The 14904-nt window shown below is 30.3% G+C and overlaps 2 protein-coding genes across 2 annotated transcripts in view; one reads left to right on the forward strand and one right to left on the reverse strand.

Moving 5' to 3' along the window:
• LOC111682406 (28S ribosomal protein S9, mitochondrial) overlaps positions 1-14904 on the reverse strand; it is a 41922-nt gene that overhangs the window by 3901 nt on the left and 23117 nt on the right. The gene's annotated exons all lie outside the window — the stretch shown is intronic.
• The window catches only part of LOC111682405 (transient receptor potential channel pyrexia), a 28915-nt gene continuing 14933 nt past the window's right edge, over positions 923-14904 (forward strand). The window contains exon 1 of the mRNA XM_023444358.2: positions 923-1091. The gene's annotated coding sequence lies outside the window, so the exon portion shown is untranslated. The remainder of the gene's footprint in view (positions 1092-14904) is intronic.

Raw genomic sequence — 14904 nt, forward strand, 5'->3', positions numbered from 1 at the left:
TTTTATATTGATACATCTAAAGTTGAAGGATGTTTAAACTTGATTACTGATAGGAACGATTTGTTGGAAAGGATCGGAACAATAGCCTAAATCTAAAGTTGAAGGAAGTTCAATCGAACATCCCTGTTCATAGACAAACTCCCTGTACCCTTAAGTAATGTATTAGAGACAAACTTATTTTAAAAATCTCTGTTTTACATGACTTTAAATTATAACAATTGTGATTGTATGGCTTTCACTGCGACTTAAAAATCAATGTACACTAATAAACTCAATGACGAGGAGAATAAAGGAAATTTATTTATATTCACAGTGGATCTGAAATCTCTTAAGGTAGATTGAAAATTTCGATAATAAAGCAATCTAAACTATTCCCACTGTGCAACATTTTTTTACTTTTGTTGTAGTAAATTCTCGTAGTATTCGTTGATGATGTTTGTCTAAATAAATGTAAATGAAGAAAAATCAACGAAAATGAGAAAAATTTACAAAAAAAAACAAGTATTGCGATGGATTAAAATGCGACTAAAGTTTAAATAAAAACAAATTGTCGAGTTATAATACAATAAAAAAAATCGTTTATGATCATCTAAATACTATCAAACATACATAAGAATGTATGTGAAAATGTATGTATATGATGGAAAAAATTCAAATATTTTTTTTCGAAAAAATACAATAGTTTGGAGACACAGACAGATGAACCGTGTATTTGCAAACGAACTTTTATGTCATCCGAAAAAAAAACCGTTTCAATATTTGAATGATCAACGTCGTGGCGAAAAGTTCGTACGGGTCAAAAATTATCAAAAAAACGCAACTAAACTTGGAAAAAAATTAAATCTTTTCAAGAGATCACTACGACGCTTTAAAAAAAATAATAATAAAATATTAAAACTTAAAGAAAATATATAAAACAATTAATGTATTTGTGTTACCAAAAAGCGAACGAAATTTTAAATTAATAATAACGAAAATAAACAAAAAACGAAAGCGATTACTCTCTGTATGCGTGATAACGGTTAAGAATTATCATTATCCTTAGAGATATTTTGAGAGAAAATGTGTTGTAAAGATTTTCTTAGCAAAAAGTAATTAAATATTTTTGTTAAAATAAAAATAATAAATAAAATAATAATTAAAATACATAGAAATTAACAGCAATTTAATAATATTAAAGATAAGCCAAAGGAAATGCAAAACTCTAAAACTGCTAGTCACTATAGATCGATCGTTTTTTTAAAGAACTACGAATATTATTAAACAATATCGGAATTTGACTGGTCTTTAAAAATTGTTGTGATTATAAGAGTTTTCTAAAAATATCATCTTAAAACCGTTAAGAAGTTTTTAATAGACCCAGTACTATATAGCAAATATCATAAGAAGATATACTTGATCTCTAAAGCTTTGAAAGTGTTAATTTGAAATAAAAATCAAAAATTTGTTGTTGCTTCAACAGTACGATTTTGGCCGGATCAAGCTGTCTCTCGATTGACTATCATTGATCGAGTATGAATCAGGTCTTTCGACCAGTTATCGTGGAAACGTGAAGAATTGGTAACAGGACAATTGTATAACAGATCAATACCAAAATATTTGTTATGATAAAATAGAAATTTCTGTTTTCCATAAGATTTTCTATTTCTAATGAAAATTTCCTACTTTGCTTGCAAAGTCTGAGATGAGTAACCAGGATAATATAAGCAAATTTAACTCAACAATGCTACTAAAGTAGAAATGACTAAATCGTTGGAATTTGACAAATCTGTGCTTTGTTAGCACTAGTACACTTCCTTGAGGAACACCAGCTTTGCTTGCATTGTGACTATATCCTAAATGTTCGATAGAATAAGTAAGACTCTAGTGTTTTATGTGATGTAAAAGGAACATAGCAAAAAATCTAAAATTTTTGGTAATAGCCAGTAGTTATTTCATACATTACTTAATAATGAGTGTTAATTATCATCCACATTACTTCATTTAGGTTATTACTGGTAAAGATCAAAGCAATTTGGATATGTTATAGCCCAATTGTGTAGGCGAGCCCTGATGGATATTATTTTCCTGTAAAATACCGTTTTCAAAATTACGAAAAGCAAGCGACTAGATTCCCCAGGGGGCATGTTACTTTGGCGAGACCTTCGCCTTGGTGTTATTGCAATCCCGGGTTATAAAGAGGTGGCCAATACCTCCAATCTGGCCGGGATTGAAAAATTGGTTACATTCTACTGTTTGGCTTAGTCCTTGCATAGATTGCCAGAGGTCAGACCAAAGCACCGCATAATCTGGTACTACGGGTGGCCTATGTCCTGGCTGGTCAGTCGGTTGAGGTTCCTTCGGGATCCACGTAGTGGCTGTGGTTTAAACCCAAATTCGCGGGGAGAGTAAGTGGCGGTTAAAAGACTGATGCATGATAATAGTCAATATTTCGGGATAAGTTCGGTGCTGTTGCCGAGAACAACAGATATCACGCAGTCGAGTGACAGTGGTATTAATTGTATATGGTACGGGATGAATATCTACCTAATGAATGTGTCGTATGTTTTTTTTCTTATGAATGTGTCGTCTAAATGAGATGTGTGCTGAGTTGAATTATGATGGATGAAAGGTTTCATATACATTTGATACTATTTAATTTTCCTTCCTTGTCCAGATCTGTTCAGTGTTTACTCTGTTCATATCAGAATTACCACAGTGTGTCCCTGTGAGTAAGAACTATGTCGACGGCTTATTGATGATTGTACTTCGGTCTACCGGCCATCCAATGGTCAGAGGCCATTCAATGGTCAAGAGATTAGATAGCTCGAGTACTCCAGCAAAGTACTTGTGCATGGACTGGTCAGAACCAATGTACAAAAATTGCCACCGGCGTTCTTCATTGAAGAACAAAGGGGCGATGGTAGACCGTTCTCAAGTCTACCCAGTGGTTGAAAAACTCTCGACATTTCTGTAAGCGACTAGAGTGAGAAACATAGAAAACAACTGAATGTCTCGGTTCAATCTCTGACTGAGGAATTTTTTGCTTTCTACATACAAAGTCGGCCCAAAATTACTAGCTATCACATAACATATTATTTGAACCTCGTCGAACAAAAATAATTACTTATTCACCAGAAGAGTAATTAGTTTTCGATATTACTTTCTAGCTTACTAGGTAATGAAAGGGAAGTAGGTATTAGACCTTTGTTCCAGACAAGTCATGCGGTTTACATGATCCCTTCTTTCGTTTAGTTTACTTAAACTGTGTTTTTTCCTATGGAAAACTTTCTCAAGTAGTTTTGACAGAAAAGTCAATAACCTGATCGGTTTTTAGAAGAAATTCTTTCCTTTGGTATCATAATTATTTAGGAACTTTTCCGTATATTCGGAAATACTCCCAAGAGATAAATGAGATCATATAAGTTAAGAGCAAAAATATTGCCACACTGTTCAATTTTGTAATAACTGTAATAAAGGGTTAATTTTTAAGTTTTGTTTTGTTACCGACATTAAATTTTTGAATAAATTATTTTGAAAATTATTTGTTTTTATAATAACTCAAAAGTTGATTAAGAGAGAAAAATACAATTTCAAATATAAATAAAAAAAAACAATTGTTACTTAATTATAAAAGTAAACGCGGCTCATGGAATTTAATCATTTTCAATAAAATTTACGGACAAATAAAAATTCATTTGTGTAGATCAAAAAAAAAAAGTGTTGTAACGTTAAAGGTAATGGACTTAAAACGAAACGTAACGTTTTAAACAAATGTTTTTTAAATAATTTTGATTAAAAAAAAATAATTTAAAAAAATCCCCTAAAATAAGGTTCTCGAAATGATAACAAAAGATTTTGATTAATAACAAGATTCCAGCAAAAAAAAATAAAATAAACTTGAATCAAAAATAAACAAATTTTAATAACAATTTAAAACAACAATTTAAATATAAATAATAAAATAAATAAAAATTATAAAATTAAACAAAATTAACAGCCATAAATAGACAAATAAAAACATATTATTAATTCTAAGAAATTAAAACTAGAAGATATAAAAAACCATTAATAAAAAAATATTTTAGATTTGTAGAGAAGAGATGAGATAAATGCAGTATAAGTATTTGTATAAAGAGCATTTAATATTTCTTTTTTTTCATTTATTAACCTAGTAAACCATAAATTTATTTAAAAAAATATTTCATTTCTTTTTTGTTTGCTTTTCTAAAAAAAGAAAAAAAAAATATATATATATATATATATATATATATTTTCTTTACTTTTTCAAAAGAAGATAAAGTCAGTCAGTCAGTAGTAGTCGTCTATTTTGTTGTGATATTTTCTTTTTTTTTTTTGCTCAGGTTCAAGGGCAGATTTAGTTAGTTAGTCGTAGTAGTTGTTGTAGAGCGAGTAGTTTAAGTCAGTTAAACTGATATTCAACATCATCATTATCATTATTTTCATCCATCTCCATCGCCATAAGAATAAATAAATTCAAAAAACATATGAACTAAAAATATTAAACATGAGACATTTATTTATCTCATCATCATGATCATCTATTTGAGCAGAAAAATCTCTCACTGATCGTATCATTTGTTATATAGGATCGTTTTATCTTTACGTATGTGTATATTTGTGACTTTGTATAGTGTATGTATTGTTATTTTAGACGCGAGTTATCAGCTTACGAGTTGTTAATCGTAAGATTGAATCTGTTGATCTTGGAAACTAATTCTCAAATCCGTAGGTTTGTGCTCACTTTTGCCACCTCACACTTTGCCACATAAAAAAATATTACACTTGATCGCCTAATATTGGTAGACAATTTCAAAGTTTCCTAATATATCAGGAATTGTAATTTTCATCTACATATAGCCTGGACTATAGACTAGAATATAGACTAGATAATAGACTGGACTATAGAGTAGATTAAAGACTAGACTATAGACTAGATTATAGCCTAGACTATAGACTAGGCTATAGACTAGACTAGACTATAGACTACACTATAGACTAGACTATATACTAGAACATAGACTACAACCTAGACTACAAACTAGACCACAAACTAGACAAAAGACTAAACTGTAAACGAGATTATATACTAGACTATAGACTAGACTATAGTCTTGACTATAGACTAGACTATAAACTATAGACTAGACTATAGACTAGACTATAGACTAGACTATAGACTAGACTATAGACTAGACTATAGACTAGACTATAGACTTGACTATAGACTAGACTATAGACTAGACTATACACTAGACTATAGACTAGACTATAGACTAGACTATAGACTAGACTATAGACTAGACTATAGACTAGACTATAGACTAGACTATAGACTAGACTATAGACTAGACTATAGACTAGACTATAGACTAGACTATAGACTAGACTATAGACTAGACTATAGACTAGACTATAGACTAGACTATAGACTAGACTATAGACTAGACTGTAGACTAGACTATAGACTAGACTATAGACTTGACTATAGACTAGACTATAGACTAGACTATAGACTAGACTATAGACTAGACTATAGACTAGACTATAGACTAGACTATAGACTAGACTATAGACTAGACTATAGACTAGACTATAGACTAGACTATAGACTTGACTATAGACTAGACTATAGACTAGACTATAGACTAGACTATAGACTTGACTATAGACTAGACTATAGACTAGACTATAGACTAGACTATAGACTAGACTATAGACTAGACTATAGACTAGACTATAGACTAGACTATAGACTAGACTATAGACTAGACTATAGACTAGACTATAGACTAGACTATAGACTAGACTATAGACTAGACTATAGACTAGACTATAGACTAGACTATAGACTAGACTATAGACTAGACTATAGACTAGACTATAGACTAGACTATAGACTAGACTATAGACTAGACTATAGACTACACTATAGACTAGACTATAGACTACACTATAGACTAGACTATAGACTAGACTATAGACTACACTATAGACTAGACTATAGACTAGACTATAGACTAGACTATAGACTAGACTATAGACGAGACAATAGACTATACTTAAGACTAGATTACAGACTAGACTATAGACTAAACAAATTAGTTTGTATGTTTGCGTCAACCTATGTCACACTATAAAATGTCTTACGAAAAGAGAGTGTAACAAAAATACGAAGACATTCACGTATCATCACCATCATTCGCATCAAAAACCATTATAAACTACAAACAACAATTGATTTAAATTGTAATTGAATAAAAAAGAAAAATACTGTTTATACGAATAGTATAGAACGAAAAGAACAAAATATAAATAAATACATACAAATAAATATAAAACCTTTCTCTCTAAGAAAAATTAAAAAAGAATTATCTCTTAAGGAATGTTCAGGTTCTTTTTAAATAATTTTACATGAAAATTTCATAAACAACGAAAACAAAATTGAATAATAAATAAAAAAATAGCATAAAACAAGTTAAAATGGCGCTTGAACAAATATAAACAAAAAGTAATAATAAAACATCAAAACACAGTTTAAAAACGTCATAGTTTGAAACTTCCGTTGCGCTTCTGTAGTTTCAATCGTTCTTTTTTTCTGTAGCTTTTGATTGCAAAAAAATGCCGGCTAAAATAATTATTTATGTCATTAAAATGAAAATTCCACAAACACAATTTATACAAAAGATAATGTTCGATTTGTTTTTTAGTAAGTGCGCTTTTATTTGAAATTGTGTTTATTTTTTGTAAAAAAAAAATCATTTAATTTTATGAACAAAAAGGTTTATTTAGCATACACAATAATAAGGAAAGTCAGAAATTTTACTCCATTTAACCAAAAATAAAAACAATTATAATAAATTAAACTTTTAAAAGCTTTCTTTCTGCAAGATATTTGCATATTACAACAAAAATGAATATTTTATTTTGGAATTGTAAAAATAATTCATCCAAGCAAATCGACTCAATGACACACTTTTTTGTATTAATTAGGCACGAAAGAGATTCATATAAACAGTTATGAGAGATACATATTAAGGATTCTATGTTTTTGTTACCCCTCTCAAAATTCACTTTGCTTTGTTTTATGATGTTTTCAAAATAGTTCAAGTCTAGCGATTAGATCGGAAATCTTATTGAGGTCTGTAGGCCAATAGGTAGGTTGGCCACTAGATATTGCAACCAGTCTGTTATGCGACATTGCTTCTAACAATTGTCTGCCTTTGAGAGCAATGAGGCGAGAGCACCAAAATGTATGTTTTGCATTATAATCACCAGCTGCTATGAATCTTGGGCCAAGAATTTTAAAGTAATCGAGAAACTGCTCTCGATTAACATTATACTTAGTGGCCTCCGGTAGGTTAGTGGTTAGTGTTCTAGTCTGGTAGACCGGAGGTGGTGGGTTCGATTCCCACCTGGCACACTGGGTAAGGAGCGCACAACAGGCCCGATAGAGGCCTAAGTGTATTTCTTCGGATTTGATGTATATACATTCTCCTTTCAAACTAACTAACATTATACCTAGGTATAACTAACATTATACCTGCTATCAGGTATATTTATAGAGTTGGCCTATATATGGTCCTTTTTGTATTCTGGCATGGGGAAATGTCGTTCTTGTGTTGGCTAAGACCGTTAGCGTTCCAAAAACAATCATATTACATAACAGTAAATATTTTGAGGGGGTAACTCAAGCACCATTTCTTGTGAGTCGGTCTAATGTATATACAACCGATAAAATGTATAGTAGGTCGGTTGTGTACTCCTTTAGCAGTGCCTCAGGTGGAAATCGAACCCACAATCACAGTTCTACCGGGATAGAGCATAAAAAGCAAATGTTCACTGTACCTTATATGAGGGCTAGATTCAAATATTAACCGACCTTAATAACATTTTGAAGACCGATTTTGGTTTACATACAACCAGATTTATATCGAATATCATTCCTGCCAGTAATTAGAGGGTCATTTGTATAGGGACTAAAAATGGAAAAATGGAAAATTTCAACTGTCTAGCTCCTACCGTTTGTTCCCTATCGTGATTTCCACAGACATAGCTAAATCGTCTCAGAATGTAATAAGGATCCAGAATATACATTTGTGGGTCAACAGAATATACTGTGGTGGGTATAAACACATTCAAAGAGGATCTGTACGAAATCGTAACATGTTCCTGTTCAAAACATTCCGAGGCACAAAAAAACGACTCCACCTTTTTGTTAGATCTGCTAAATTGTATAGTATCGGACTAGCCATGATTCCAGTCTTAACACCAGACGGAGCAGGGCTTAGGCATCGTTATGACAAATTCTTTAGTAGTTGTTTTATATAAAATTCAATCTGTTGAGGTGTATTATGTCAGAATGGCTGTTAAAGCAAACATTTGAAATTCCCAACAAGATAGGAGACCTTCGCTCTCAGCGTTTAGCTTGTGGTCAACGGTAGTGTTCGACATTCTCAAATGGGTCACGATATAGTGTAAACGTCTAATAGATATGGTTACTGTCAGTACAGATTCCGATATTCCTCTTTGAAATACATATATCCTTTAGTAATTACTTTAGTTAACCGTAATTTTTGTGACTAAAATTTCATCCTGTAAGATGGTTGTACGGGAAATGCATAAGACGTCTTTTAAACTCGTTGAATATTTCGATTGATCTATTATTTAAATCCCATAACGAATCAATTGACAGGAAGGTGAGTGAGACAGAAAAATACTCAAAGAATACGTATGATCGAATAAAGTCTAACTAACTACCGAGATAAAGACCTAAAACAGACCGATAGTTCAGCCTGTAAAATAGTATGTTGATTAATTGCCTCCCACATTCATTGACATTTTCAAGCGATCCATTATCTGATTTACATAACGAATCACTTGTAAGGAAGATGAGTGAGAGAGAGAGAGAGAGAAGTATCTAGTCAATATTGGTGGAGCTGATAGTAATGTTTTCCAGAGTATAAAGATGAAAGAATTGTTCAGACTTGTACCATGAGATCCGGAAGCTAAAGCATGAGGAGAAGAACAACATGTGATGCTGTGCTATGATTTATAGTAGCGATCATTAGTGCCATTTCATTTATTTCGCAGTCATGGCTTAATAAGTTTAGCTGCTTCTTACATGAATATTATGATTCCATGAAAGCTTAGAATTTTACAGACAACGAGAGTTTTAATTTAACTCCGTTAAGGCTAAAGAAGAAATATTGTATTTGGCTTCCCTGCACGGATAAATAGATTTAGCTCTTGCATAGATATTCAGATTACTAATAGTCAAAAACCAGTGGACAATACCTGGATGTTTTGCAGAAAGAGATAATTAAACTTCGTTTAGATGTGGTAGAGAGAAAGAAGAAATAGAAGCTTTCACATGAATATTTCTAAGTATTTTGCAGAGACAGAGAGAGAGACAGAGAGAGTGAAATCTAATTTTGCTCCGTTTAGGCGTGGTAGAAGAAAAGTGCAGATTTGAACTCTAACAACTAAGATGCCTTAGTGAAGTTGCAAGGTATGTTGAAATAGTGGAAAAGTGTTAACCAGAATCTGTGGGTTAGATTTAAACGATTTTATATTAAATGGTAACAAATCGGGCATACAGGAAAACTATGTAAACCAAGTTGTTACTCGGCTATTAAATAAAACTATAGATCTACAAATTTGTTAAAATCTCTAGCAATTTAACAAATATCTTTACTTTAAAAATACCAGTACAAAATTCTTTAAAGATTACACTAAACAATTGCAATATTAAATTGTCACTCATATATTATTTAAACATTTTACAGGTTTAATTTTTGTAATAATTAAAAACTTAGAAAGTCTTAATTTTAATTTTTGCACTTCAGAGAAGGCAGGTCAGGTGCCAGATTTAAGTAACAGACTTTTTACATACAATTTAATAAGACCAATTAAAAGTAACTGTCATTTATTTCAATTGTAGAATGTAAGAAAATAAACGATAAACTAAAAGATTTTATTTTTATTTATAAATACAGTGTAGTCAAAAATTAAAGAGACATTAAAATGTTTTTAAAACTTAAACTTAAATTTATAGATTAACATATTTTTAAAACTATAGAGTACCCCTTTCTTAAGTTTCCTAAAGGTTATATGTACCTTCAATTGTGTGACACACTGTACAGACATATGAGTATTATGTTTGTTTATTTAAATACTTTTTGCAGTATTTTTTTCTTCTTCTACAGATTAAATTCGATAACAATACTAAAGAAATTGTTTATAATAAAATATGCGATGATGATAATGATGATTTGTAAACGATCTTCACACTTGAATTTCGTTTTTTTTTTTTTTTATTTTTATTATTTGTTATTGTCAATTTTGTTGTATTTATTTTTCTTATTCTTACATTTTCATCTTTTCTACAAATTTCTATTTGATATTTAGTTATTTTTTTCTGGCACTAAACTATTATTATAATTAAAAATGTTCATAAATATGTAGGCGTTAATTATTTTTTTTTTTTATAAACTATTTTAGACAACTTAGAAAGAAGTCGCCGCTTTGAAAAAAAATTATTATGTTTTTTGTCTAATTTTAGTGTTTTTTAAACTTCCTCAGACTTAATGTTTGAAATTAAGCATAAAACAATTTAAATCTTAGTAGGCATACAGATTTGTCATTCTATTTATGACAGATGAGATAAATTAAAAAAAATTGTTTATGAAACTTGATAGAGATTTTCACTTAATTTACTGTCGAAAGAAATTTATAATCGAATTTTATTTCTTAAAAAAAAAACTAAATTTGGAAATTGAATTCAAAAACAAGTTCATTCAATATAATTTTAAAATGACTTAGATGTATCTTCTATGCGATCTTCTATATCCACAAAATATTGTTATTCTGAACTTCGTCGGGTACTCTTTGGATACAGCTTTCTTTTGTTTACATTTATAGTTATTATCTTCCCACTATCACCCAGAAATTTTTATAAAATATGTACTCTCGTCAGACTATCACCCAGATTTGTTTATGGCATGACTTCTGCAGAAATTCAGTAATAATTTCGACTTTCAAATGATTGAAATTGCAAAAGTGGTCGGGGCAACTTTAAGTAAAGTAACTACTTAAATCTATATATCAGGAAAGCTACAACGGGACATAATTTTCATGTTAGCGCAGGCATGGAATATTCATTTCTTTACTACCAGCGACATTTTTGGTACCTACTTTTTCAAGTATATAAGACTGCTTAGTCTATAGTCTAGTCTATAGACTAGTTTATATTCCAGTCTAATCTATAGTCAATTCTACAGTTTCATCTATAGTATAATCAATAATCTAATCTATAGATTAAACTGTAATCTAGTCCTTAGTCCACTATATAATAGAATCTAAAGCAGAGTCTATAGCCGAATCTATAGTCTTGTCTATAGACTAGACAATAGACTAGTCCGTAGTCTAGTCTATAGTCTTGTTTATAGTCTAGTCTATAATCAAGTCTATAGTCTAGTCTATTATCTTGTCTAAAGTGTAGTCTAAAGTCTAGTAATAGTCTAGTCTAGTCTAAAGTTTAGTGTATAGTGTAGACTATAGTCTAGTCTAGTCTATAGTGTGGTCTATAGTATAGTCTATAGTGTAGTCTATAGTCTAGTCTAGTCTATAGTTCAGTCTATAGTATAGTCTATATTCTAGTCTATAGTCTAGTCTATAGTCTAGTCTACAGTCTAGTATATAGTCTAGTCTATATTCTAATCTACAGTCTAGTCTATAGTCTAGTCTATAGTCTAGTTTTTAGTCTAGTCTATAGTCTAGTCTATAGGCTAGTCTATAGTCTAGTCTATAGTCTAGTCTATAGTCTAGTCTATAGTCTAGTCTATAGTCTAGTCTATAGTCTAGTCTATAGTCTAGTCTATAGTCTAGTCTATAGTCTAGTCTATAGTCTAGTCTATAGTCTAGTCTATAGTCTAGTCTATAGTCTAGTCTATAGTCTAGTCTATAGTCTAGTCTATAGTCTAGTCTATAGTCTAGTCTATAATCTAGTCTTCAGTCCAGTTATAGTCTACAAATTAGAAGTTCTTAAAAAAAGCATTTTCCATGCTTATTTTAGAGGGTTTATGTTAAATTTTTCGTGCCTTATTATATCATATCATCTATAATATAGTGAATTAATAAAATTAAAATAATAATTAATAATGTTGAATTTATAATTTTATTCATGATAATTTTATAACATATTGTTATTTGATAGGTAATATTATTAATTATAAATTGGCTGGAGAATATTTAATTATTATTATGTATTATTCGTATTATATTATATTAAAACAAATAACCGGTAATTATAGAAACAAAAACAATGCACAAAAAAATTAAAAAATTAAAAACAAATGAATTGAATATTTATTGTAATATATTTGCTATATATGTATGTATTCGTAACGTGCAAAATTGTAAATTAAAAATTTATTTTTTAAAAATTGTTTTCACAACAATTTTAGAAGTTTTAACAGAAAAACACGTGCTATTAAAACACAATATTTAAAAATGTCAACATTGACAAATGATTAAAATGTGAACTTTGATGAAATCATGTAAAATTTCATTTTGAAAATATTTAATATTTATTTCAATGACCTTTAAATAATTTTCGAAAATTTTGCATTACAAAACCGTTATTCAAGATTTTGTAGAAACACAAACTAATATCTCTTATGTCTTCAAAATAACAAGATTTGATAGTAAAATTTTCTTTTTATTAGAAACCCTATTAATATTTAATTTAAATTTTGATATTTAGCGTTAATTTGTATAAGAGATTTTTTTAACAAGCTTTAAAAAGAGCAAAATTCCTAGACATGAATCTAAATTGTTTTAAATTACTTTTTATAATTATGGGAAGTTATTTTAAAAGATAAAGATAAAAAAAACTTACATTTGTCATAGACACGCCAGTGACATATTTAAATATAATTTATAAACAATAACAAAACGGCGATAGGAATTAAATTAAATATACTAGTTTAGGTGTTTTTTTTTTAGATTCAAAACGACTTATGAAATACCCTTTAAAACAGATTAGAAATAGTTTAAATGAAAAATGTTAATACATATGGGTGACAGAAAGTTCAATGTACCGGAATGAACTTTTTTTAAGATTTACTTTCTTTATTTTGTAAGTTAACAGTGACAGTAAGGCACTTTCGCCTTACTAACGAAGGAATGCCTTAGCCTTAAATTGGGACCTTTTCCCGATACTCTCAACACTTGCCTTTCCTTAAGAACGCACCTGCATTAAAAGGTTTTGTCACTTGCAAATCAAATGTTCTCTAACACTACACACTCTATTACACACAATGCTAATCATTTGTAGAGATGATACCTTAAAAGCTGATCCAAGTACAAATAGAGCGATTTAAAAGACTTGTGACATTGTTCTACCGCTCCATGTACCACCATTTTTCCCAAATATTCATAACACTAACTTCTGAACGCAGCATAACTTTTAAAATTCAAAAACTTCACCAACTCTATTGAGTCGGTAACAGCACCTAGAGAGGTAATCGGTCGACCAAATAAGCCGAGGACTTGTTCTTACTCATAGGAACAATTGTTAAACTTCTGCAACCTCGCTCATAATACCAAGAATTACACATTCCATGTTGACCTGCAGCTCTTCAAACGTCCTATGACTTGTTTGCATAGACTAGTGGAGCTAAAACACCCACAGTTAGATAAGTTAATTTTCTCATCACAGTTGGCCTTTAAGGCTAATATTTTCGATGCAAATGTACGAAATTTCGTGGTCGGTATCGATGCGGAAATGAGCCTTTAGTTAATTGTATCTATTTCTAAAACTCCAACATTAGACCTTGCAGCATGCTATCCTTTTACCTAAAAAACGGATCGGTTACATAACACATCTATCTACAAGTTAGATTATGTTGAAAGGAGACTGTACCACACTACATTTTATGAGAAAGATTGATGATGAAAATCGTTATATGAAACTCACATCGGTAAAAAGTGCAACTACGTCTTTACAGACCCCGTAGTACTCCACCTTTCATGGAAAAGATGGGTGGAAAACCATTATATAGCGAATATTGTGTTTAAAAAACTCATCACATAGTTTTTTTTTTTAAATTTGCGAGCGATGTTATATCTGGCATTACATTGCTCACAAGATCCATATTATGAAATAATTTCGTTGAAAGTCTTTCAATTTGGAAAGAAACTGTTCCTATTTCCCCACACGCTCTACATTCATTCGGACGGATGAGTGTTGTCTTACGTATGTATATATTTTGACAACGGATGTTACTGAAACATTATAAAAACTTTGGTGTTTATAATGTTCTTTTCCTCTGTGTAGTTGTGAAATAACTCTTATGTAATGAATAAATGTTAAATGGACAATCTTAAATGGACTTGGGTTTTTCCAAATATTTGGATTACTTTCTTTCCAGTCCTGCCTGGTCTTTTGATGGTTAGGTATACTTAACACGCATGTAAGGAGTACTTAGCGTGAATTTTTCTAGGAAAGTTAAGCACTCTAAGCTATTTTTAAAGTGGTATTAATGTAAATCGATTGAAAATATTTCGTCATTTCTTGAAATAACTAAGCACTTTTTTGATTACATTATTCATTTAAGTAATCCTAAAACTAAACTCCAGTAAACATTATTGGAGTATAAGGATCGTTCAGTAGTCCTTTGGAAACAACATGGTTCATAGCATGCCTTACTTGGGACTATGTTGCAGATCATGTATTCCAATAATTTAAACAAGGCAGTCGTTTTGGGATTACTTTGATGTAATATTTTTTCATATATTTGGTTTGGTTTTAGACAAGTCCTACACAGAGGGAACAAGAAATATACAGGCGTGGTACCAAATTGACATCAAAGTGTTTATAAATTTTTCAATAACATTCGT

Source organism: Lucilia cuprina, chromosome 4 (assembly GCF_022045245.1).
Source record: "Lucilia cuprina isolate Lc7/37 chromosome 4, ASM2204524v1, whole genome shotgun sequence".
NCBI classification, from domain to species: domain Eukaryota; kingdom Metazoa; phylum Arthropoda; class Insecta; order Diptera; family Calliphoridae; genus Lucilia; species Lucilia cuprina.